General features: G+C 41.3%; 1 protein-coding gene across 6 annotated transcripts in view; it reads right to left on the bottom strand.

The window, feature by feature from the left end:
* Positions 1-25287, bottom strand: part of LOC109416018 (neuropeptide F receptor) — a 410464-nt gene extending 385177 nt beyond the window's left edge. For 5 of the 6 annotated variants that reach the window (XM_062859327.1, XM_062859331.1, XM_062859332.1 and 2 more), the window contains exon 1: positions 24331-25287. The gene's annotated coding sequence lies outside the window, so the exon portion shown is untranslated. The remainder of the gene's footprint in view (positions 1-24330) is intronic. The other variant, XM_062859330.1, reaches the window with a different exon arrangement.
* Between the last annotated feature and the right edge of the window lie 249 nt (positions 25288-25536).

Raw genomic sequence — 25536 nt, 5'->3', positions numbered from 1 at the left:
GCCACCCTGTACCGCTCCCTGTTCTGTCGGGTACCGGCCACTAGCATTCCACTTCTGGCGGCATTCTTTTCGTTCGTCACTCGTTGTCAGTCCTCGTCAAACCAACCATTACGTTGGCGTCGCTGAGCGGTACCTATCACCTCTTGCGCTGTTGTTGTTGTCACTGCTTCGTGGATAACTGGATAACCCCATAAGCCGTTGACATCTCCAGATCTGTTGGTCTCTCCTATCCGCTCGTCTAGCTTCTGATGGTACTGTGCAGCAATTCCTTCGGCTGACAAGCGCTGGATATTGAAACGCATCGTCCTGTTGTTTCTTGAACTCGTGGCGCTGGATAATCGCGCCCGATTTTTTGCGACTGCAAGATAATGATCCGAGTCAATGTCCGGGCCTCTGTAGGACCTCACACAAAAAGTGTCGCCCGTCGACCAGAACGTGGTCTATCTGGGAGCAAGTATCACCACTCGGGTGTCGCCAGGTGTGTTTTCGGATATTCTTACGTGCGAAGTAGGTACTGCTGATTGCCATCCCCCTGGAAGCAGCGAATGTCACAAGGCGCAGACCATTATTGTTGGTAACAGAATGAAGGCTTTCCGTTTCAATGACAGGCCGAAAGAAACATTCTCAGCCGATCTGCGCATTTGCATCTTCGATGACTATTTTGACATCTTGTTTTGGGCACTCTCCGTAGAGCTTATCAAGGCTCTCATAGAACTCATCCTTCATGTCATTGGATTCATCGTTCGTTGGCGCATAAATGCTGATCAGTCTGTAGTTGAAGAATTTGCCCTTTCTCCGCAACACACAGATTCGGTCGCTTATCGGCTTCCACCGAATAGCTCGCTTCATCTGCTTCCCGATCACTATAAAGCCAACTCCGCGTTCTGCCTTATCGCCGCCGCTGTAGTAGATGTGGTACTTGAATGAAGTATGGGCGATGGGATCCACCGCTCGGAATTCGCGTTCTCCAGTTTTGGGCCAGCGTATCTCCTCGATAGCAGCGACATTCTGCAGTTCACGAGTCAGGAGCCCAACATGTGCGAGTTTATTCAAAGTTCTCACGTTCCAGGATCCGACTTTCCAATCATTGTCCTTTATTCTGTTGCCGTTGAATCAATCCGTTTACTCTACTATTGCATTTGTGGGTGTTTGAAGGTTTTCAGCAGGCTACCTTACCGGGGCCGCGCTGCCTACATCGCGCTGAAGGGGCTGCCACCTTAGGTATAGCTGACGCGATACTGCGTTTCATATTCATCCGCTGGATGCCAGAAAAGACGCTGTTTGAGCCGCACCTCCTTGGTGAACAGACGCTCGGGACGTACCTCCTCAATCTAGCTGAAGTCAGAAGAGCAACAGTACCCAGGCTGCACTACCAGCTAAGCACACAACTCTTAGCTGGCGGTCTTTGTCATTGTTTGACTCGTGGAAGCATGAGGTAGGAACTTGTGAGGAACAGAACGTTGGACGCTTTCCTTATCGATTCACCGTATTGCAGCCCTGATTATTATTATTTTCTTTTCAGAACAGGGCTGGTTCAGCTCGGCTATCTGAACAACAATGTATGATAAATGGCTCTTCAAAATATACTTTGTTGTTCCACCAGAACTTACCTTCCTCATCCTTACGATGGGGCAACTTCATAAACGTAATGCCGTTCCATTTGCGGTTAACCTCAATTAATCATACACTTTTCACTCAATTAGCTCAATTTTGTCGGTCACATTACGCTGAACTGCCAGCCACGTCCGTCACCATATGCTCGGCTTTTTCACAAATCATCATTGTCACGCTAGCGCAACAGCAATCCCGCGCACAAAGCCATTCATTTCCCAACCACTGCGGGAGGTTGTGTTAGTTGGAGAATATTTTTTTTATTCCGAATACCCGGGCCTCATTCACTTCCAACCAGATAAAATCAGCAAAACTCGCACATCAAGCTCCAGATTAGAATCTACTGCTGCTGCTGCTCCGAGGAGTGATCTTCAACGCTTGACTTGGGGCACGAAGATAAGATTAGATTAACACGGCTGCGACTGGTAATAAAATCACCTGAAAATTAATCAACATGTGAAGAGACGAGCAGCATCCTTTCGCGTTTCGAATTGAAAGCATTATTGTGTTCACACATACAGCGAGGTTCCATGTTTGAGATGTTCAGAATTCAAAAACACATCTGTCTATTAGCAGAATTAGGAAGTTTCATAGAATTATTATTACATGCGTTTGATGTTATTATTGTTTTGATCCCTGCGATTTGATGTGCTGGTAGTTTATCGATTGCTTTTCGGTGAGAAATAATTAAAAACTAAGTTTTTAGATTTAGATTGAGTTTAAATAAGGTCGAAAGTAACATTAGAGAGTTTTCTTCATCGACTCTTTCTTCTGCAAATTAAAGTGACAAGATGCAAATTCAATCAAACTTGATAATACTTAGACGCTAGATTGCAACGCAATCTAGCAATTTATGACCAAAAAGTGCAACCATACACGCAAAAAGAACCGTTCCGATATACGTGAACTCCCAATCATAGCAACAGGCACGTACGGGAACTATGCATAGCAACCAAGGGAATGGCAACCTACCCAGGTAACCACTAAGCATTTGAATAAGCCGTGTATCAGCCCGTATTACGCATTTAAACTGCTTGCTGCCTTACATGAGCAGTTCGCATGCATAGCTGCCTTGAGTTAGTATAAGCTGTGCTGCTCAAAAGCTTTTGGCTGTTAATTAGCATTTCAACTGCTTGAAGTGGTTTCACTTGGGAGCATACAGAATGCTTTTCAACTGCTCTTTAAACGCTAGGAGCAAAAAAGTTGGGAGATATGTTACGCATTTGACAACACATATTGTCTCTCTCTTACAGAGCCTCTGCTTCTGTTTACAAATTTGTGCATCTTATTTGTTTCTTCATTTTCCCCTACTCATCCAAAAGCACTAAAGAAAACATTACTGCAGCTGGATTAGATTGGGAACTTGTCCATCAAAAAATCATCAATTATTCATCATTTCGTCGGAAAATATGTGCCGAATAGGTGAATGCTTTGGTGGATCATAGGATTGTTTGAAAGAGGAAAGAAACAATCTTATTCCACAGACATTTAAGAGAAGGGATCGTAATGCTCTACCACAATGAAATATCTCAATGAAAACATTTTTTGGATGTTGAATCTGAAGCTGTTATCGAATCATTCTTTATATTGGCGATTAAATCAACGCACGCCACCGGGACAGCTTTAGCATCGTGAATCAGGAGCAACAGAATCCGAAGCAGATAAATACGATTAATCAATCTCCGGATCGTAAGTTCAAACCTACATCACTACAAAAATCAGCAAAAAAGTACCACCTAGCACTGGCTGGAAATGGAAGGACGATGAAGCGGGGAAGCAGGCTGAGAGAACGAGAAGCAGACGTCAATCTATTTTTGTTTTTTTTGCTCGACGAGGCGTTACGCTTCTTTGACATTTCGTCACGACGTTCCCGAAGGGATAGCACTAAGACAGCCCGTTGTTTTGCCAAAACCTGCTGTGAGGTAGCACTATAGGTGCATATATGGCTAATTAGCATTAAACGCCTTGTCGTAAAGGCTACTATAATGCTGAAGGAATGCTATTTTAAATGCGTACTGGTTACTTGGGTATTTTTTCACTATGGAGTTTGACAGGTTGGATTGTGCCTCCTTACGTGGAGCATAAATTTATGCTCCAGTTAAAATACTCACACACACTGTCGTAAAATTTAAACGTTTACCTTTTTTACGAGGGATATCGGAGCAAAACGCTTACATCACATTAGATCTCATAAAAGTGTTGATCATGAAAAAGCGGCATTAATTGATAATTTTCAATTTCAGAGTGTCGATGTTTAGGTAAAGTTCCTACAGAGATTGGGTACTGCTTGTGAAAATACACACAAAACCTGTTTTCGCAAACTTTGTCTAGGCATGTCTATCGTCTTTATGCCTAACGACGCGCACCCGATTTTTTGTTCTTGCATGCTCTAAAGGAATACTAAATAGAACACACGTATTACAAATAATTCATAAATATTGGAGTACTAGAATGAAAGTTTTTGCCGGGGCCTGTGGCGTAGTGGCTACACGTTTGCTTCATAAGCAGATGGTCATTAGACTGTCCCAAAAAAAATCGATGTTCGAAAAGTCAAGGTGCTCATCCCTCAAATGAAAGATATACATATTTGAAGCATTTTTGTAGAACATTTCGATTTTCTAAAAAATCATTTAGAGGTTCCGCTAGGGCGATTTTTGAAAAATGGCCTTTTTCATGAAAAGTCTCAAAAAAATCATTTTTTCGTAATATTTTTTCAACTTCTGAATCTTTTCAATATTTTTGTAATTTTCTATAGACCTCTAGGCATTCTTGAAGGGGATAAGTTTTTGAAATATTGTATTTATATTGACGGCAGAACCGTTTTTGTGCTGATAAAAGGACTATTTTTTGAGAATTTTCCTTCTAAATTTGAGAAAAAAATACATGCACGATTTTTTATTTTCAATTTTGAAAGTTTTATCTGATAGTACTATTTGTATGCGTCATTTCTCTAAAAAAAAGATTAAAAATGTCTTGTCTAGAAGCTAGTATATTAGGGTTTTAGTAAATGGACAATATTTCAAATTTTTGCAAAACTTTGTATATTTGGAATATTGTAAGGTCCTTGTGACACTCCAATTTACGTATATGAAAAGTAGTTATTTAATAAACGTTTATTTCTTTGATGAATTGAGCTAAGATTTTGACACAAAATTTCAAATATGCTGAATTTTGCACATACGAAATTGGGCAACCAAAATGTGTCAAAGTGATCGGACAACGGCAGTCTTTTGATTTACACGTGTGTTGCTGTTCGATCAGTTTTGCACTTACACCCACACATGTGATCAGAAATGTGTTGTATTTCTTATTCGCAAAATTCTTCATGGCGTCGGTTTCGTATCAAAGTTTGAGTTTAATTCATCAAAGGAAATATAGTAAACCATCTCAAAGTTGGCAATTTTGTATGACAATCGGCGTTTGTCCGATTAACTATGCACCCCGTTGCCGAGTTTCATACCAAATTGTCAATTACATTTCAAATTCAAGTCTTCAGTAAAAATCATGTCCTAACTATGGTTTTTATTGATTTTATCAATGTTATATAATCTCTACATGGAAAGGTCGTTCCAATTTCAGAAAAAAATGGGCGCAGTAGTCGGGAAATCCACGACGTAATCTCGAACTAAATGCGTTGCTACCAGTAACCACGATACCCGTCATATTTGTAGTTATTCAGATAAAAGCTCTTCATGAATCTACTGCCAACCAGCTCAGAATAAAAGATCCATGTTTAAACTAGCTTGACCATACAACAAGAAAAGCTGTTTTTTAACTTCTTTTAATATACGTACATTGGAGTGTAACAAAAACTTTATAATATTCCAAATATACAAAGTTTTGCAAAAATTTGAAATATTGTCCATTTACTAAAATCCTAATATCTCAGCTTCTAGACAAGATATTTTAAATCTTTTTTTAGAGAAATAACGTATACAAATAGTACTGTCAAAACAAACTTTCAAAATTGAAAATAAAAAATCGTGCATATATTTTTTTCTCAAATTTAGATTAAAAATTCTCAAAAAATAGTCCTTTTATCAGCACAAAAATGGTTCTGCCGTCAATATAAATACAATATTTCAAAAACTTATCCCCTTCAAGAATGCCTAGAGGTCCATAGAAAAATACAAAAATATTGAAAAAATTCAGAAGTTGAAAAAATATTACGTAAAAATGATTTTTTTGAGACTTTTCATGAAAAAAGGCCATTTTTCAAAAACTAGGGGTGGGTAATGTCTGAGACATAACCGCAATGTTGACGTAGGACAAAGGCGGGAATGAGGTTCCGACTTTTATATATTTAAATGTGCCCTTTCATTTCGCGCCCTTAATGCTAGAGCTAGGTAACTCGTTTTGGAAAGTGCGGATAAAAATGGCTGGTAAAACTCATCCTGGTATAAAACAAACTCTTTGTTGGTCTAAAATGTTGAATTAATATGTGTTTTCGGATTTTCAATTGACAAACTTGTGTTTATTGTGGTATACGTTCAGATATAAACAAATTTCTTGCGATTTCGCAAAACCAGTTACCTAGTTCTAGCATTAAGGGGACGATTTGAAGTCTTAAATCAGCTGATTTTTCGGTTCATTGTTGTCCGACCTTCGTAAATAAATGCATAACGGACCTATCACATAAAAGGCCTATACAATGTATGCTGGCAAAATTCAAATCGGCGGAGTGATGTGTTGATTAAAGTTGTTATGTGATCCATTTCACTGAACGCATTCATAAGATGTTAATTAGTTTAACCTTCCGTGACTCGCGCGGCCATCACTTGAGGGTTGAGCATTATTTCATTTTGAAGATAAATGTTCAACCGTTGTTTGAAAGAATTTTCGTCGAAAGGATAAAATGATTATAATATAGAAAGGCGTTAAGCCATAGCTTCCCAAACATCATATTGCGATCGCAACAATCATTAAAATAACTAAAATTGCCGCTATGAAATGAACAGATAGCGCCACCGTAGCCATGTCTATTTGACACAACTCAATTGCTGTTAACGAAATTTTAGATAATTTTGATTGGAATTTCGTGAAATATTCTAGATTTGGCAATAATTTGAATAATTTTCACTGATCCTGAAAGAAACTTTTAAATAACAGAAGATTTCGGCAAGATAATTGAAAATTATCCACACTGAATGCTGGAAGCCATTGAAAACGGTCACCGCTTACTGCCGTGAATGAGATTCCTGGTTCTATCAGCTAAATAGCCGAGAGTCGTCGCAGGATAGGTGCGCAGCTGTGGAGGTGACATCCACTCCATTTGTTTGACTGAACCAATGAAAATGACGGAAGAAAACAGTGGTCACTGCTTTTATTCCCCAAGATTAGCAGATTAGGCTCCTCCCATTTGGCTGGCTTTCCAGGTTATTTCATTTGCATGACCCTCCCCGAATGCTCCAGATGCATCCATCAACTAATCAACCGAGAAATGAGAAAATTTTCATTGAACGGATAGAGTAACCAAAATATTGGATAATTTCGATCAGTTTGATTCGGAAAATGTTTCAACTTAATTATTATTAAACAATGTTTCACGCAAAATAGTCCGGATAGAATAATACGATGTTAAATTCCGGGTGGAACCATTAGGCCATTAGTGACCGGCTTCATCATTATTGATGGGCCACCAAGTATTCAATCTTTCACTTTTCAGTTTCACCACACTTTTCTCGTTCAATGGAATAAAATTAGCTGATTCACAAACTCTTAAGGAATAATTTACGGTGGTCCTAAACCGTTTGATTAATTGACGATTTTAGGAACGAAATGGCATGAATTCACCATGTCACGCAATGCGTGTTGGTTTTCTCCGTGCTGAATGATAAACGCCACCGAAAACTGGACCGCCGCTTGCTGCCGTGGATTAGAATAATGACCAGTTTCACTATTGCTGGCAACGATGCTCTGTCTTTTGCTTTTTGGTTGCACTACATCTCGATCGATGTTGGAAATTATCCAATTAACTCTTGAGGAATCATTTTCGATGGTCCTGAAAAGGACCGGTTTGAATAATGGACGATTTTGATGCATTCACCATGCCATGCAATGCGTGTTTTCTCTGCGGCGTGCGGAGAATGCTGGACGCCGTCGAAAATTTGCCCACTGCTCCGCTGCCACGGATGCGATTCCAGGCGCCTTCATCAGCACGATAGCCGAGAGTAGTCGCTGGATTGTTGTGCTGCTGCCTTGCTGGAGGTGACATCCACCTCCAACCTCCTTGACTGATCCAACGAAAATGACGAAAGAAAACAGAGAACACTGCTTTTATACCCCTAGATTAGCAGATGAAGCTCCTCCCATTTGGCTGGCTTTGCAGTTTATTCCGTTTGCATGACCCGCCCCGCATGCTCCAGACGCTTCAAACGATTAATCAACCAAGAAATGAGAAAATTTTCATCGACCTCCACCCTCCATGATTGATCCAACGAAAATGACGTAAGAAAACAGAGGGCACAGCTTTTATACCTGTAGATTAGCAGATGAAGCTCCTCCCATTTGGCTGGCTTCCAGTTTATTTCGTTTGCATGCCCCGCCTACATGCACCCAGACGCTTCAAACGATTAATCAACCCAGAAACGAGTAAATTTTCATCGAAAAGAGCACCAAGCATTCATTCTTTCACTTTTTGGTTGCATCACGGTTTTCCTGACCGATGGAATGAAACCTGTTTAAGGAATCTGGACGATTTAAGAAAGAAAACTACATTAATTCACCATTTCACGCAATGTGTGTTGGATTTCTCCGCTCTGAATGCCGGATACCGTCGAAAATTGCCCCATCGCTTGCTACCGTGGATAAGATTTAGTAACCGGCTTCACTGTTGCTTAGGCACGAGTATTCAATCTGTACTATTTGGTTCCACTACATCTTTACTATTTGGTTTCTCGATCGATTGATGAAAATTATCCGCTCATGAGTTATCATTTTCGGTGGTCCTGATAAGGATCGTTTGGTTATGAATTCACCATGCCAAGCAATGCGTGTTGGTTTTCTCCGCGCTTAATGCTGGGCCACCGAAAACTGACCTGCTGCTTACTGCCGTGGATAAAATTAGTAGTTGACTTCACTCTTGCTGACAAACGGAGCTGTCTTCCACTTTTCGGTTACAACACTGTTCTCGATCGATGGAGGTATAATTATTCTTAACTCTTTTGGAAAGACTTTCTGTGGTCCTGAAAAGGACCGTTGGAATAATGGACAATTTTGATGAATTCTCCATGCCACGCAATGCGTGTTGGTTTTCTTCGCGCTCAATGCTAGGTGCCTCCGAAAACTAGTCTGCCGCTTGCTGCTGTGCTCAGTGGATGAGATTCCTGGTACTAACAGCCGAGATTTGACGCAGTTGATGTGCAGCTGCCAGCTGTGGAAGTGACATCCACCTCCATCCTCCTTGATTGATCCAACGAAACTGACGAAAGAAAACAGAGGGCAAAGCTTTTATACCCCTAGATTAGCAGATGAAGCTCCTCCCATTTGGCTGGCTCTCCAGTTTATTTCGTTTGCATGCCCCGCCTGCACGCACTCAGACGCACCAAACGATTAATCAACCCAGAAATGAGTAAATTTTCTTTGAACGGATGAAGTTACCAAAATATTAATTCGAAAAATGTTAGAATTAAACAATGTTTCACTCAAAATGGTCTTAATAGGAAAATGCGTTGCTAAATTCCAGGTGGAATCATTAGTGACCGGCTTCGTAACTGTTGCTAAGCCATGAAGCATTCAATCTTTCACTTTTTGGTTGCACCACACTTTTCTCGATCGATGAAGGGAAAATCATCCGAATCATAACTCTTATGGAAATAGTTTCGAAAATCCTGAAAAGGACCGGGACGTATGATGGGCAAATAATTTGCATTATTTCACTCCGCCACGCAATGCTTGTGGGATTTATCTGCGCTGAATGCTAGACGCCGTCGCGAATAGGCCCGCCGCTTGCTGCCGTAGCTGAGATTTATGACCGGCTTCACCGTAGCTGAACAACCACCAAGCATCAATTTATCACTATTTGCTTTAACTTTCACTGGAGGAAATTTATCTAATTAACTCTCTAGGAATCATTTTCGATGGTCCTGAAAAGAACCGTTTGAATAATGGACGATTTTAGGAAGGAAATGAAATGAATTCACCATGCCACGCACGGTATTCTCTGCGCTGAATGCTGGATGCCGTCGAAAACTGGCCCGCCGCTTGTTGCCCTGGATGCGATTCCTGGTGCTATCGATAGTCGAGCGTCGTCGCTGGGTTGATGTGCCGCTGTTCAGCTGGAGGTGACATTCACCTTTGTTGGTTGTTCCAACGAAATCAACGAACTGCTAACTGCTCTCTCCTCGACGGTGGTCGAAATGGAACTGACAATCAGCTCTCGCATGATCGCATTCCTTCCTGCGTCGTAGCTCCACCGCACGATGTGCACCAATCAGAGAGCGTTGGTAGACTGAACGAGAAAATTTGTCCGCTACCCATATTTATAGATTTCAGCGATTTCAATGTCTGACTTTAAAACAACTTTTCAACTATTTATCAATGATTTTTAGGTTCACCGAATATTACAAATTGAACGCGGGAGTTTCATCTCTCGGATAACGGGATTTGTTTATCATTTCGTTCAGTGGGAAAGATACAGTGAGCGTTTAAAATCTTTCACTCAAACGTAACGCTCTTGGGTTCATAAATTTTGAAATGACACCGGGTATAGAAAACAGAGACGTAGTCCTACGTCAAAATGGCCCTAGCGGAACCTCTAAATGATTTTTTAGAAAATCGAAATGTTCTACAAAAATGCTTCAAATATGCATATCTTTCCTTTGAGGGTTGAGCACCTTTACTTTTCAAACATCGATTTTTTTTGGGACAGTCTAATGGTCATGGGTTCGATCCCAGCCCCGGCACTTTCGTCAGTTGCTTTTTCCCCCCTGAGAGCAGCTGACACTGACCCTCTTCTGAGCCCACGGCTCAAAGGACCCCGGATACTTGGACCAAGGATGGGAACATTCATTTGCAATCATTTACATTCAGAAACATCGTAGCAAAAACTAAATATCACAACATCAAAATTTGTTTTCGATTTGCTGTCAGACTTTGCTCGGGGAGCTGGTAGCGGAGCTCACACGTTCATGCCTAGGCGAGTCCACCCTAGAAATGGGAGGCCGCTGGCATACTGGTGGACCGACGCGATTGCTGACCTGCGCCGCGCCTGCCTACGGGATAGGCGGCGGATGCAGCGAGCACGATCAGAGGAAGAGCGAAACGAACGGCGGGTGGTGTTCGCCGCTGCAAAAACCGCGCTTAAGACCGAGATAAGAGCAAGCAAAGAGGCCTGCTTTGAGGGTCTCTGTCAGAGTGCCAATACGAACCCGTGGGGTGACGCCTACAGGATCGTGATGGCCAAGACGAGAGGTGTGATGGCTCCTACAGAGCAATCTCCAGAGACGTTGGAGGGGATCATCGAGTGGCTTTTTCCGCGTCATGATCCTAGTCCTTGGCCTCCTTTCGTAGGACAGCCGGGGACTGGGGCTGGCGATGAGGAGAGGGTCACCGATGTGGAACTTGCGGGGATAGCTAAGTTCCTTAGCGTAGGTAAGGCCCCAGGTCCAGACGGAGTTCTGAACCTGGCCTTAAAAGTAGTTATTGCAGAGGCTCCCGAGATGTTCAGAAATGCTATGCAGAAATGCCTGGACGAGGGAGTTTTCCCAGAAGCTTGGAAGAGGCAGAGCCTGATACTATTGCCAAAGGCGAGGAAACCAGCCGGAGACCCGTCGGCATATAGACCAATATGCTTGATTGACACGGCGGGGAAGGTGCTCGAAAGATCATCCTCAATAGAATGTTGAGGTTCACCGAGGGCGAAAATGGGGAAACCAGTACGCCTTCCGGAAGGGGAGGTCCACCGTAGAGGCTATCTTGTCGGTTACAAAAACCGCCGAGAAAGCACTCGAGCCTAAGAGGAGGGGAATTCGCTTCTGTGCGGTAGAGACTCTGGATGTAAGGAATGCGTTCGATAGCGCCAGCTGGTCTGCTATTGCCGATGCGCTCCTGCGTCTGGGCCTTTTTTATTAACGTCACTTTAAACAATGAAGTTCATTCGTGACGGTCCTGCGTCTGGGGATACCGGGGTACTTGTACAAGATTCTCGAAAGCTACTTTCAGAATCGTGTACTAGTTTACGACACGGAGGTGGGTCGGAAGTGCTTTCACATAACCTCAGGAGTCCCGCAAGGTGCCATCCTGGGTCCGGTGTTATGGAATGTCATGTACGACGAGGTGTTGAGGTTAGAGTACCCAGTGGGAGTGATGATTGTCGGATTTGCCGACGACATTACGCTCGAAGTCTACGGTGAAACGATCGAGGAGGTAAAGTTGACTACCAACCACTCGATCAAGGTTGTGGAGGCGTGGATGCGGTCCAGGAAACTGGAGCTGGCTCACCACAAGACAGAGGTGACGGTTGTAAACAATCTGAAGTCGGAGCAGCAGATGGAGATCAGTGTAGAAGAGTGCACTATCCTGTCAAAGCGCTCCGTCAAACACTTGGGCATGATGATCGACGATAAGCTTACCTTCGGTAGCCACGTCGATTATGCCTGTAAAAGAGCCTCCACAGCTATTGCGGCACTGTCCCGGATGATGTCCAAGAGCTCTGCGGTGTACGCCAGTAAGCGCAAGCTACTGGCTAGTGTTGCTATGTCCATACTTTGGTATGGCGGCCCGGCGTGGGGCACCGCGCTAAGTACTGAATGCTACCGACGGAAGCTGGAAAGTACTTACAGGCTTATGTGTGTGAGGGTTACGAGCGCGTACCGTACCGTGTCACACGATGCTCTCTGCGTCATTACTGGTATGGTGCCTATCAGTATCCTTATCAGTGAGAACATGGAGTGCTTCGAAATGCGCGCCACAAGAGGCATACGCAGGACTGCCAGGATGGCCTCCATGGTCAACTGGCAGCGCGCGTGGGACAGTTCCACCAAAGGAAGGTGGACCCATAGGTTGATACCAAATGTAGATAATTGGATTAATAGGCGCCATGGGGAAGTTACATTCCACCTGACACAGGTCCTTACAGGTCATGGTTGCTTCCGACAGTATCTACACCGTTTCGGGCATGCGGATTCTCCCGAATGCCCAGTGTGCAATGGTTTAGAGAAAACGGCGGAACACGTTTTGTTCGTGTGCCCGCGTTTTCGCACAATGCATGACCGCATGCTTGCCACATGCGGGGAGGCCACAACTCCGGACAACTTGGTCCAGAGGATGTGAAGGGATGAGTTTGGCTTGAACGCCGTTTCAACGGCTATCACCCATATCGTCTGGGAGCTACAGAGGAGGTGGCGCGTGGACTCGGAGAATGGCTAGTCCACATGTAGTACAAGAGGTGGTCCAGGGGTTCGGAGTCGGCTTCGTAGGTTACACCGGTGCCCTGCGGTCGAGACCGACCTTTACAGCGATTAAGTGGCCGCGGAGAGGAAGTCCCGGTAGCGGTGCTGTCGTGGCGTCGGTCTACTGGGCTGGATCCGAGCCCGCGGTTGGAAAGGGGTCCCCGGCAAGGGTCGGGGTAGGTGAGACTCTGTTATCTGCAACCTTCGGGTGCATCTGGTAGGGCCTGAAGGGTAGTGATACCCTTCCTTTGCGGGCAGGTCAGATCGGGTTGCACGTGGGCATCAGTTCTTGATGTCCGCTCAGCAGTAGGGCGCGGGCGGGGTTGACCCTGCCCGCCTTCCGAGGACAAAGGGAGTGGCGAGGACCACTCGGGAAACTGGCTAAGCGCAAGCATGTTACCGTGATGGACTCTTCAGAGCGAGTCATCGATGTTCGTTGCTGCTAGGCTACGCAGTTAACCTTGAGGGTGCGATGTGCACTAGCCCCTCTCTGAAGCAATACCATATTGGTGATTCCGGGTAGGGTTTGGCGACCATAGGTACGAGGAGAGAGTCCTGGCATTTACTATTATTGTAGAAGACGGCCTCAGCCCCACACTACCCTATTATTGATATTAGGGTGTCTGTTTGCAGATTATCCCCCTATGGTTTAGAAGGAAAAAAACCCAGATTGATCCACCTAGTGGTGATAGTGCCTTTCTCGTTGAATATGTACTCATGTTCTTTCCATCGACGTTAGCCAAAATGTTCCTGAATCTTGAGAACACTTCATATAGAAAAGCAACATTTTTAACAAAGCCATCATCAATTTGGGAAACTTATTGATGGTACCGTCAAGGCACCATTCACCGTGGATTTAAGAGGATTCGGGGCAAATAAGGGCTGTCATTTGACACCAGTCTTATAAACATTGTTTATAACACTTCTTTTAATTACCTTTCAATTACCTTCATTATAGGTTAAAATTAAAGCAATATCCACAGAAGTAGAAAATTTTTCACAAAATTTGGTGATATAGTACAATTAGTAGAGGGTAGTAAGGTCGCCTGATTCCGTGGTAGGTCACCATTCACCGTGTATGAGAAATTTTATTCTATTTTGTTTAAAAATGATAAAAACAACCCAGCCAAGGGAATTTTCTTCGTTTAAATTCATTCTAGTAATAACTTGCAAGATTTTATTATAAAAACGAATGTTCAAATTTTCAATTTTTTCTAGATATATGGGACAATGTGGGGCACGGTGAATGGAGACCATTGATTTTTAGGGTACCCATTTACCGTGCCTTTTTGTTTCAATCAAAAAGTACGAGTGATCGTACTTTCTTGTTAAACTTACTTCGGTAATGCAAAATACATACCTGATATGTGAATTTAATTGCTTCTTGGTGGAATAAAAACGTTACCACATTTAGTTAATCGCTTAAATCACCTTAGCCCAGTTTTCGTTTTTTCACTATGAATGCAGTGAACGAGAAGAAACCCGCTTCATGTAAACACACTTTAGTGTCAAAATGATACTTTTAAATGTTTCTAATGAGCGCTTTGACATGGTAGCAATACATTAGTGTTGTATTGGTGAAATTGAAGGGAAATTGTCATATCATTCAACTGTAATATGGAAATAATGAAAAAATATTCGAAGGCACACGGTGAATGGAGCCCCCACGGTGAATGGCGTCTTGACGGTAGGGGAGACTGAGGAGACTTGATCCCTGGGGAGACTTGTTCCCCCCCTATTTACTCGGAATCAAAAACATTTTTCTTCTAGCATAATTTTTCCAAAACTACTCCTGGACAAACGACTATGTTTTGGCTACAAGTGATTTCAATTGTACATTGCATATTTTGACGTAGGACTACGTCTCTGTTTTCTATACCCGGTGTCATTTCAAAATTTATGAAACCAAGAGCGTTACGTTTGAGTGAAAGATTTTAAACGCTCACAGTACCTTTCCCACTGAACGAAATGATAAACAAATCCCGTTATCCGAGAGATGAAACTCCCGCGTTCAATTTGTAATATTCGGTGAACCTAAAAATCATTGATAAATAGTTGAAAAGTTGTTTTAAAGTTAGACATTGAAATCGCTGAAATCTATAAATATGGGTAGCGGCCAAATTTTCTCGTTCAGTATACCAACGCTCTCTGATTGGTGCGCATCGTGGGGGCAACTACGATGCAGGAAGGAATGCGATCATGCGAGAGCTGATCGTCAGTTCCATTTCGACCACCGTCGAGGTGACACCTCGAGCTGGGCAGCGGCACATCGACTCAGCGACGACACTTGGCTATCGTACTGATAGCACCAGGAATCTCATTCACAACAGCAAGCGGCGGGCCAGTTTTCGATTGCGTCTAGCGTTGAGCGCGGAGAAAACCAACACGAATTGCGTGGCATTGTAAATTCATCAAAATCGTCCATTATTCAAACGGTTCTTTTCAGGACCATCGAAAAAGATTTCTCAAGAGTTAATTGGATGAATTCCCACCCTCGATCGAGAAAGGTGAACCTAGTGCAAAGCAAGGACAGAGCGGCGTTTCTCAGCAAAAGCAAAGCCGGTCATTAATCGCATGCACGGCAGCAAGCGGCGGGCCAGTTTTCGGTGGCGTTCAGCATTTAGTGCGGAGAAAACAAACACGCATAGTGGCATAGTGAATTCATTTAATTTTCCTCCTAATTTAAGGACCATCGAAAATGATTTTTCAAGAGCTGTGAATCGGATAATTCCATTCCAACGAACGGGAAAAGTGTAGTACAACCGAAAAGTGAATGATTTTGAATGCTTGGTAACTCAGCCAGCAACAATTATGACGTCTAATTGTTCCACCCGGACTTTGGCAACGCATTATCATATCCGGACCATTTTGCGTGAAAAATGTTTCAATTCTAACATTTTCCAAATTAAAATGATCTAAATCATCTAATATTTTGGTTACATTATCCGTTCAATGGAAATTTTCTCATTTCTCGGTTGATTAATCGTTTGATGCATCTGGAGCATAAGGGGCGGGTCATGCAAACGAAATTAACTGAAAAGCCAGCCGAATGGGAGGAGCTTCATCTGCCAATCTAGGGGTATAAAAGCAGTGTTCTCTGTTTTCTTTCGTCATTTTCGTTGGATCAGTCAAGGAGGTTGGAGGTGGATGTCACCTCCAGCAAGGCAGCAGCACAACAACCCAGCGACTACTCTCGGATATCGTGCTGATGATAGCACTTGGAATCGCATCCATGGCAGCGGCGGTGGGCCAATTTTCGACGGCGTCCAGCATTCTCCGCACTCCGCAGCGAAAACCAACACGCATTGCATGGCATTTTGAATGCATCAAAATCGTCCATTATTCAAACCGGTCCTTTTCAGGACCATCGAAAATGATTCCTCAAGAGTTAATTGGATAATTTCCAACATCGATCGAGATGTAGTGCAACCAAAAAGCAAAAGACAGAGCATCGTTGCCAGCAATAGTGAAACTGGTCATTATTGTAATCCACGGCGGTCCAGTTTTCGGTGGCGTTTATCATTCAGCACGGAGAAAACCAACACGCATTGCGTGACATGGTGAATTCATGCCATTTCGTTCCTAAAATCGTCAATTAATCAAACGGTCTTGTTCAGGACCACCGTTAATTATTCCTTAAGAGTTTGTGAATCTGCTAATTTCATTCCATCGAACGAGAAAAGTGTGGTGCAATTGAGAAGTGAAAGATTGAATACTTGGTGGCCCAGCAATAATGATGAAACCGGTCACTAATGGCCTAATGGTTCCACCCGGAATTTAACAACGCATTATTCTATCCGAACTATTTTGCGTGAAACATTGTTTAATTAAAATTAAGTTTAAACATTTTTCGAAAATGTTTGAAGGTGAATATATGACGAAGCCACACCTAGAATTTTCTAGAGCACAAATCTGAAGAACCGAATGTCGGTTTGCGCTTAAAAGTTGATCGTTTGGTTACCCGCTGGTGGTTTGCTCATTTCTCGGTTGGTTAGTTGCTTGATGCGTCTGGAGCATTCGGGGCGGGTCATGCAAACGAAATAAACTGGAAAGCCAGCCAAATGGGAGGAGCCTAATCTACTAATCAAGGGGAATAAAAGCAGTGACCTCTGTTTTCTTCCGTCATTTTCGTTGAATCAGTCAAAGGGAATGGATGTCACCTCCGCAGCTGCGCACCAATCCTGCGATGACTCTCGGCTATTTAGCTGATAGAACCAGGAATCTCTAGAATCTGGAACCAGGAATCTCAGGCTATATGGAACAGGGCCCATATAGCCGAGGCGGTAAACGCACGGGTATTCAGCATGACCATGCTGAGGGTAACGGGTTCGATTCCCGGTCGGTCCAGGATCTCTTTTCGTAAAGGAAATTTCCTTGACTTCCTTGGGCATAGAGTATCTTCGTGCCTGCCACACGATATGCACATGCAAAATGGTCATTGGCAGAGGAAGCTCTCAGTTAATTACTTTGGAAGTGCTCATAGAACACTAAGCTGAGAAGCAGGCTTTGTCCCAGTGAGGACGTTACGCCAAGAAGAAGAAGAAGAACCAGGAATCTCATCCACGGCAGTAAGCGATGGCAGTTTTCGATGGCTTCCAGCATTCAGTGCGGATAATTTTCAATTGTCTTGCCGAAATCTCCTGTTATTTAAAAGGTTCTTTTCAGGACCAGTGAAAATTATTCCTCCAGAGTTATGAATCGGATAATTAAAAGCGACAGACTGAAAACTTAGCAACAGCATAGCCGGCCTCTAATTGTTGTTCGCGTAGCTATACAACGTATTGTTGAATCTAGCAATTGAGTTGTGTCAAATACACATGGCTACGGTGGCTCCATCTGTTAATTTCATAGCGGCAATTTTAGTTATTTTAATGATTGTTGCGATCGCAATATGATGTTTGGGAAGCTATGGCTTAACGCCTTTCAATATTATAATCATTCTTTCCTTTCGACGAAAATTCTTTCAAACTACGGTTGAACATTTATCTTCAAAATAAAATAATACTCAACCCTCAAGTGATGGCCAACCGCGCGAGTTACGGAAGGTTTAACTAATTAACATCTTATGAATGCGTTCAGTGAAATGGATCACATAGGTAACAACTTTAATCAACACATCACTCCGCCGATTTGAATTTTGCCATTGTGTAGGCCTTTTATCGTCGGTTTCCTGCAATAGGGGCACAACTCAAAAAATGTGAATTTTCAGAATAAGCGTTTGAAAATTGGCAATCATGAAGCACCTCCTGCAAATTCACTTATTTCTCTCATCATTTGACAAAAGTAAACAAATTTTGATTGTTGTATCATTGAAAGGGGCTAAAGGACTATCTGTTTCATGAATTTTTGACAACTATTTTTCAACGACTATTGAAAAAATTGACTGATTTTGAGTTGTGCCCTTACTGCGGAAAATTGGTGAAAATGCCCAAATCTCGCGTTTCTCATCGAATTTTGGAACGGGTCTTTGTGAGATGAAATTTTACATAGTTTTTCATCATTTGCCATCAAAATCTCAAAAATGACATATTTTGAGTTGTGCCCCTATTGCAGGAAACCGACGTTATGTGATAAATTCGTTATGCATTTATTTACGAAGGTCGGACAACAATGACACGAAAAATCAGCTGATTTAAGACTTCAAATTAAAGGGCCCATTTCAATATATAAAAGTCGGAACCTCATTCCAGCCTTTGTCCTACGTCAACAATGCGGTTATGTCTCAGACATTACCCACCCCTAGTTTTTTTTACGGCTGATGGTTTGTTTTCAGACCTTCAGAAATTTTTTAGGCGATTCCGAAAAATCTCAATAACTTTGTGAAAATTGAACCAAATCATGTCAAAATTTCACAGCACATAGTTTAAATAAAATACTTACAAACTTATTTATCCAAATAAGGCTGTTGTTAACATATTTTAATTAATTCAGCTTAGTATACACAACAGTGACATGGGGAGACTTGATCCCTCGAGGATTACACACACATTATACATGTGAAAAATAAAATTCTATTCGGGAGCCTCCATTTACTTGGAATTCTAGTCTTTTCAACGATAAAATGTGTCAGATTATTATAAATTTAGTACAAACAAAGAAAAGGGGGATCAAGTCTCCCCATTTTGAAAATACGGCATATCCTTAAAAATTTAAGGAAATCTTACAATTTCAAACACTCCATATTCATCGAAAATACAAGAAAACTCGAAAAGAAAATGAAAAGGAAGACTCTGGAATTATTTTCCCTTAAAATAAACCATGTGCTCAAAGGGGGATCAAGTGTCACCCATTTTTGAAAAATACATCATAAGACATGCCTCCATAAAAACACAGTTTTGAAAACTTTAACAATAATTTAAAGGCCTTCTGTTGTGTATAAACTTGCAATAGATGTTTGCCTGCCATTTTGTACGGAAATCGGATCTAGGTTTGTGTTTTTTCTTAAAGTTTCAGGTAAATTAAGAAAAAGGGATCAAGTCTCCCCAGTCTCCCCTAATCAGTTGTTTCACTTCTTCCAGCGACTCATTTCAAAACTCTCTCAAAAAATTCACCCGTAAGTTATTCCAGAGATATTCATCGGAAATCTACCATCAATTCATCCTGAGATTTCTATCCAAGACACATTCTACCGTGACGTTACAACGTTTTGACGCATTCGTAGTCAGATTTTCCTCTATAACTCATGAAAACGAGCGTAAACCGCGAAATATTTTTTCATATTCGGATTCCTTGTAAAATTTTTGATATATTTGACCTATTGAACATTTAGTTTGCATTAGAAAAACGTGTTTAAAATGCGTATTTGTAGCGTGACGTTACAACGCGCTAGAATCCGACCCTCTCTAACGCGCTACCAACATCTTAAAAAATCTGCTCGGATTTTTATGTTATTCTGAATTTTTTTTCCACCATTGAAATTTATTGGTTTGTTCTTCAATTCAATGGAATAAAACATTTAAATTTCGAATTTGTTTTTGAATGATCGACTTTTACATTTCGTGACGTTACAACGCCCGTTCAGTTTCAAACAGGGTTCTGCTCGCGTTGTAACGTCACGAAAATGCACATCATGTTAGAATGAGAAAAATCAGCCAAATTTACCCGAATTTGTGAATATATCATTGCATTATCTTCACTGCTTCAAGGGGAACTTTATTCTATTGAAAATCCGTTTTGAGATAAATGGCTCGGAGGGCCAAGTTATTGCTATCGATAGTATGAATACTCCTTCATGAAGGTTAATGACACCGGCACCCATCTTTGGTTTAGTATCACCCATATTCTTCTAGTTTTATTCCAAAGACTAGCGCGCTTGGATCCGTTATATTTCACCGCCAGATATTTAAATTTTTCAGCATATAACTCATCACGTCGTCGAGATAAGGCACATTCTACCGTGACGTTACAACGTTTCTACGCAACCGTAGTCAGATTTTGTACTTTAATTCATAAAAACGACTGTAAACCTCAAAATATTTTATCATATTCAGATTCCTTGTTAAATTTCCGATATGTTTGACCTCTTTAACATTTAGTTTTCATTAGAAAAAATTGTTTAAAATGCGTATTAGTAGCGTAACGTTACAACGCGCTAGAATTCGACCCCCTCTACCGCGCAACCAACATCTTGAAAAACTTGCTCGGATTTGTATTTTAAACTGAAAATTTCTCCCACCATTGAAATTTATTGGTTTGTTCTTCAATGCAGTGAAATAAAACATTTACATTTCGGATTCGTTTTTTGGATAATCGACTTTTACATTTCGTGACGTTACAACGTTCAGTTTCAAACAGGGTTCTGCTCGCGTTGTAACGAAAATGCACATCATTTTTTAATCAGAATAATCAGACAAAATTGCCCGAATTTGAGAATATATTATTGCATTATTTTTATTGCTCCAAGAGCAACTTTATTCTATTGAAAATCCGTTTTGTGATAAATGGCTCGGAGGGCTAAGTTATTGCTATCAGCAGTATGAAAACTCCTTCATGAAGGTTAATGGTACCCATCTTCGGCCTAGTACCACCCATATTCATCTAATATTGTCCCAAAGACTAAACCGTTGATATCCAATACTTCGCACCGCCAGATATTTAGATTTTGCAGCATAAATCTAATCACGCCGTCGAATTAAACATTTTTTCAATAATTTATGCAATGTCATTGATTCAATTAAAAACGCTTTAAGATGTGCGAGCAGTTATTGAACCAAAGACATACCTGAGGATCTGAATACCACTTAGGGGCATCAATTTATGTGATTCCAGAGACAAATAGACCTAATTCTGACAAAAAAAAATCCATCATTTATATGTCAGAGTCATAATTACTCAGAGAGTTAGTGTCTTCGGTAAAATTGTTTAATAAGTCAAAAATTTACAGCTGATTTACTATTGGATGTGAGATTCAGACACACTGGGAGACGCTTATTAAAAGTTTACAATAATTTAGAAAAAAGTTTTCAATAAATTTTGATTAGTTGAGAAACTATTTTTTGGCAAAATCTTTGGGCACTTTATAAGAAGTTACAACATGTTGAATATTTTTTGAATAAATATAAAGTGCACTATTTTTCAAAATTTCAACTACCACTAGTCAGTTAGAAACTTGAACCAAACGGCTTTTAAACTGAAAATTTTGGACAAGTTAAACAACTTTTCCAAAGACATCAACATTCTAAAAGTCTAAAGTCTAAGTAATTAGAGTCCCGACATACATATGAGTTTCAATTTCGTAGGTGTTACGTCTGTTTGTCGGTGATTCTTGTTATATCAAAAATAGATGTAACACTGACGTAATATCCATCCCATATATTTCAAGATCCTAAAATTTAGACAGTTGGTGTCCTCGACAAAATTGTTTGGCTGGTCAATAACTTTCAACTGATTGGCCGTATGATTTCATATCCTTCCACTAGGAGGCGCTAGAGGGCATACGCATTTTTAGTTTTACATATCTCAGGATCGTGATTAATTGGAAAGATGGTTGCTTCATTAAAGTTGTTTGGTAGATCACTAGACTTTCAGTTTAATAGCCGTATGTTATTAATTTCTGCCACACAGTGGTGGTTTCAGTTTTCAAAAGCATGCCAATTTTATTAATTACCCAAAACACATTCAACAAGCCGAAACTTTTTATAAAATATATCAAAAATTCTCAAATTTTGACTGATAGTTCCCCATCTTGTTATCTGTAATATCTACAATTTTGGACTTGATTGGTTAGCTCTACACAAAGATGGAGCGCTTTAAGCACAATAATATTTTTGACTGTGTTCTATTAAGTCTTATATCTAAGGAATAAGTGAATCAAATCAAATAAAATTTTAAAAGTTAAGAATTATATATTGATCTTTGATTACAATTTGATTTGAATACAATATGTCCTAAGTGAAAAAAGTTCCAGCTTGTAGAATACTTTTCAAGAAATTCTAATCCCTTGCCTGCTTTTGCAAAGTGGAAACTAACGTCTTCTAGTGGCAAAATCTCGCATCTATTGGTAAATCAACTGCAAGTCCATTACTTACCAAACAACTTTGCCGAAGAAATCGTATTTCTATGTAAAAGGGATCCTGAGATGTATGAAATTTAAAATTTGTAAGTTCTCTTTCAAACTATCCATCAACTGTAAGTCTTTGACCAACTTAATAACTTTGTAATTTCGTCAGTGTTTCGTTTCTGTTGGCCACTCATATCACAGAAATTTTCGGTTTGAATGGTACTAGATTACGATTAAAAAAATTTACAATATCGCAGTACAATTACATAGTAGATTTTGGCCAAACACCATCTCCCCGTCCTTCAAAAGTCTACGTAGTTTATTAACCGGCAATGGTACGCAATTTATAAACGGTATCTCGAAAAAGAGCTCATACACAACGAGAACGAAACTGTTTTGAATATAGAACTACGTTTGTCCAATTCAGAAGCCGTAAAAGCCAGAAAAATTTGGTCTTTTCCACAGAACTTTTTTTCGTGACGTTACAACGCAAACTTCAACCAGGTGAAACTCAGGCTTCCGTGAACCGATTTTCTTTTTTTTAATCTCATTTGAAAGGTCTTTTCGAGTACAAAGAGCATACAAAATCTCATATTTGTAACATTTTCCGTATTTGAATAAAAATTAAAAATGTTGATTTTTCGTGACGTTACAACGCAATAAAAACCCATACTATGATCAGCCATATTTCAGAGTTGTAAAGTCTTCCGATTAAAAATCTTTTTATGCTAAAAAATCTACATACATTTATCTACAAATGATGGAAGACTTTTGAAAAATCAGTGTGTTGGTGTTTAAAATACGATAGTTTGGATGAAAAGTGTGCCTAAAAGACTTAAAATCACGATTTTAATGTTAATCTAAATTGTCATTCAATTTATATTTATCGTAACACTAATATCATGTCAAATACATTTTTGGATGACAAAAGTAATGTAGAATGTGATAAAAATGTCAAATATGCTATAACTCAACTTTGAAAAATTGGTATTGATGATACGGGGCCCGTAGAATGTGTCCCAAACTCTTCCAAGGATTCTCCCGGAATCCGATTTAGTAATGCCTGCAGGAACTCTTCCCGGATTCTCTGTCGAGCTTCTTCCCATAAATATGACAGGGATTCCTTCCGAAATTTTTTTTTAGAGATTTTACCCAGAGCTGTGTCCAAAAATTATTCACGTTATTTTTTCCTATCGGTATTTTTTCAGGTTTGTATTGCTCACAAAACTCTTCGTTTTCTTGCCATCATGCAATCATTTTAAATTTTCTCCTCTATGCAAATCAGTTCAAAATTGTCTGATTTTCAAAACCAGAAATAAGTTAAATTATTTTTGTGGCGTTTCAGTCTTTTCAGGGATCAAAAACAACTATATGTTTTCTATTTCCAACGTTTCGATCCTTATTGGATCGAAACGTTGGAAATAGAAAACATATAGTTGTTTTTGATCCCTGAAAAGACTGAAACGCCACAAAAATACCCAAAAAGTCTACCAAACAGTCGTCGCCAAAGCTGTTAAGTTAAATTATAAAAAATGCATTTCGAATCGATGATAAAAAGTGCTCGTGCATAAATGACTACTCTGTACAGGCCAAATTCACTATTCCATTTCGCGAGTCCACAAACTTTTCACTTTTCCTTCCGACCTTGGCAACTTTTTGAGTTCTTCTTCTTCTTCTTCATTTATGGCTCTACGTCCGCACTGGGACTTAGCCTGCCTCGCTTCAACTTAGTGTTCTTTGAGCACTCCGGATTGGTCTCCGGATTGGTGATCCATAGCCTTAACCCCTAAATAGTTCTTCTTAATAGTAGATAAATAGAATTGCACTCACTTTCAAATTTATTCTGGTGTTTCGTTTTCCAAGCCATTCTCAGCCGAATTTGCAACCACTCCTGAACGACCCATTTTGAATAACCGGACGTGCTTGTCCGAATTTTCGCTTGCACAGACCATAAACGGTTCACGGATTTTCTTCACGAATCGCTCACTTTTCAACACTTGTCGTTTAGCACGCTTCTTCAATTCATTATGCTCATCCCATCAGACATGCCACTTCCACTTTGCTCCCCACGCGGGTTATTCGCCATCCCGCAGGTGCCGTGTCACGTACATATCATCCACCGAGTGAGGGAGCACTTCAACCAAATTCGCGCACTATCGGCCAGCCCTCGCCAAGTGGGGGATGATTCCGTTAATCCTCCCGACAACAAAATCAATCTCCCAGCACTCGAAAGGCTCCCTGCGGTGTGTGTCGGCGTATTCGTCAACAGCCAGTGTCATCAATCCAAGAAGGAAAAAAAAAACAGCGGTTCTTCTCCACCGCCCCACTCCGGATCAAAGTTCAATTATCTGCTCCAAATCTTAATAATCCTTGTCGTCACACGTCCTTCCAGACACCGAACCCCGGAGAAGGAAGCACAAGCACCGAAGCGGAAGCGACAAGACACCAGGCGCGGACCCAGAGAAACCGAACCGACCGGTTCAAGCATTCGATGATAACTGAGCTGCAGCAGCAGCAGTGATCTTGGAATTATTCTGCGGCGGCGGGTCGCTGTCTGTCCGCCTTCCATCACACCCGTTCCCCACCCACACCCATAGAGACCTGCTGAACCCGGTTGCTCCAGTTTCCAACACACGGACACGACACGGGAGAGGGTCGGTCGGAGTCGGAATGCTGCTGCTGGCTGGCTGACTGATAAAATGTAGATATACAATCCGACGTCGTTGACGACGACGACGACGGCGGCGGCGACGGCATCTACGACGGTGTCTGTTGCGCTTTCCTGGAATGCCGTTGCCGACGCCGTGTCTGTAATCACATGGCTAGTGAGTGACGGCAGTTTGCACAACCCCGCCATATGCCGCAGCCGGTGTGGTACTCAGAGCTTTTGAGCAGGTGAGCTCAGGGAGAGCTGAACGCAAAACGCGTGGAGATCGCTCACTGGAAGACCGGTTTGTTTACTATGTGGTATAAGTTCGTACGGAGCGCGCGCGTTTTAATGCTGGTATCTACCGGCGAAAAGCACGTGTTGCCCGT

Source organism: Aedes albopictus, chromosome 3 (genome assembly GCF_035046485.1).
Source record: "Aedes albopictus strain Foshan chromosome 3, AalbF5, whole genome shotgun sequence".
Taxonomy (NCBI): Eukaryota; Metazoa; Arthropoda; class Insecta; order Diptera; family Culicidae; genus Aedes; species Aedes albopictus.
This window is presented reverse-complemented; position numbering and strand designations above follow the sequence as displayed.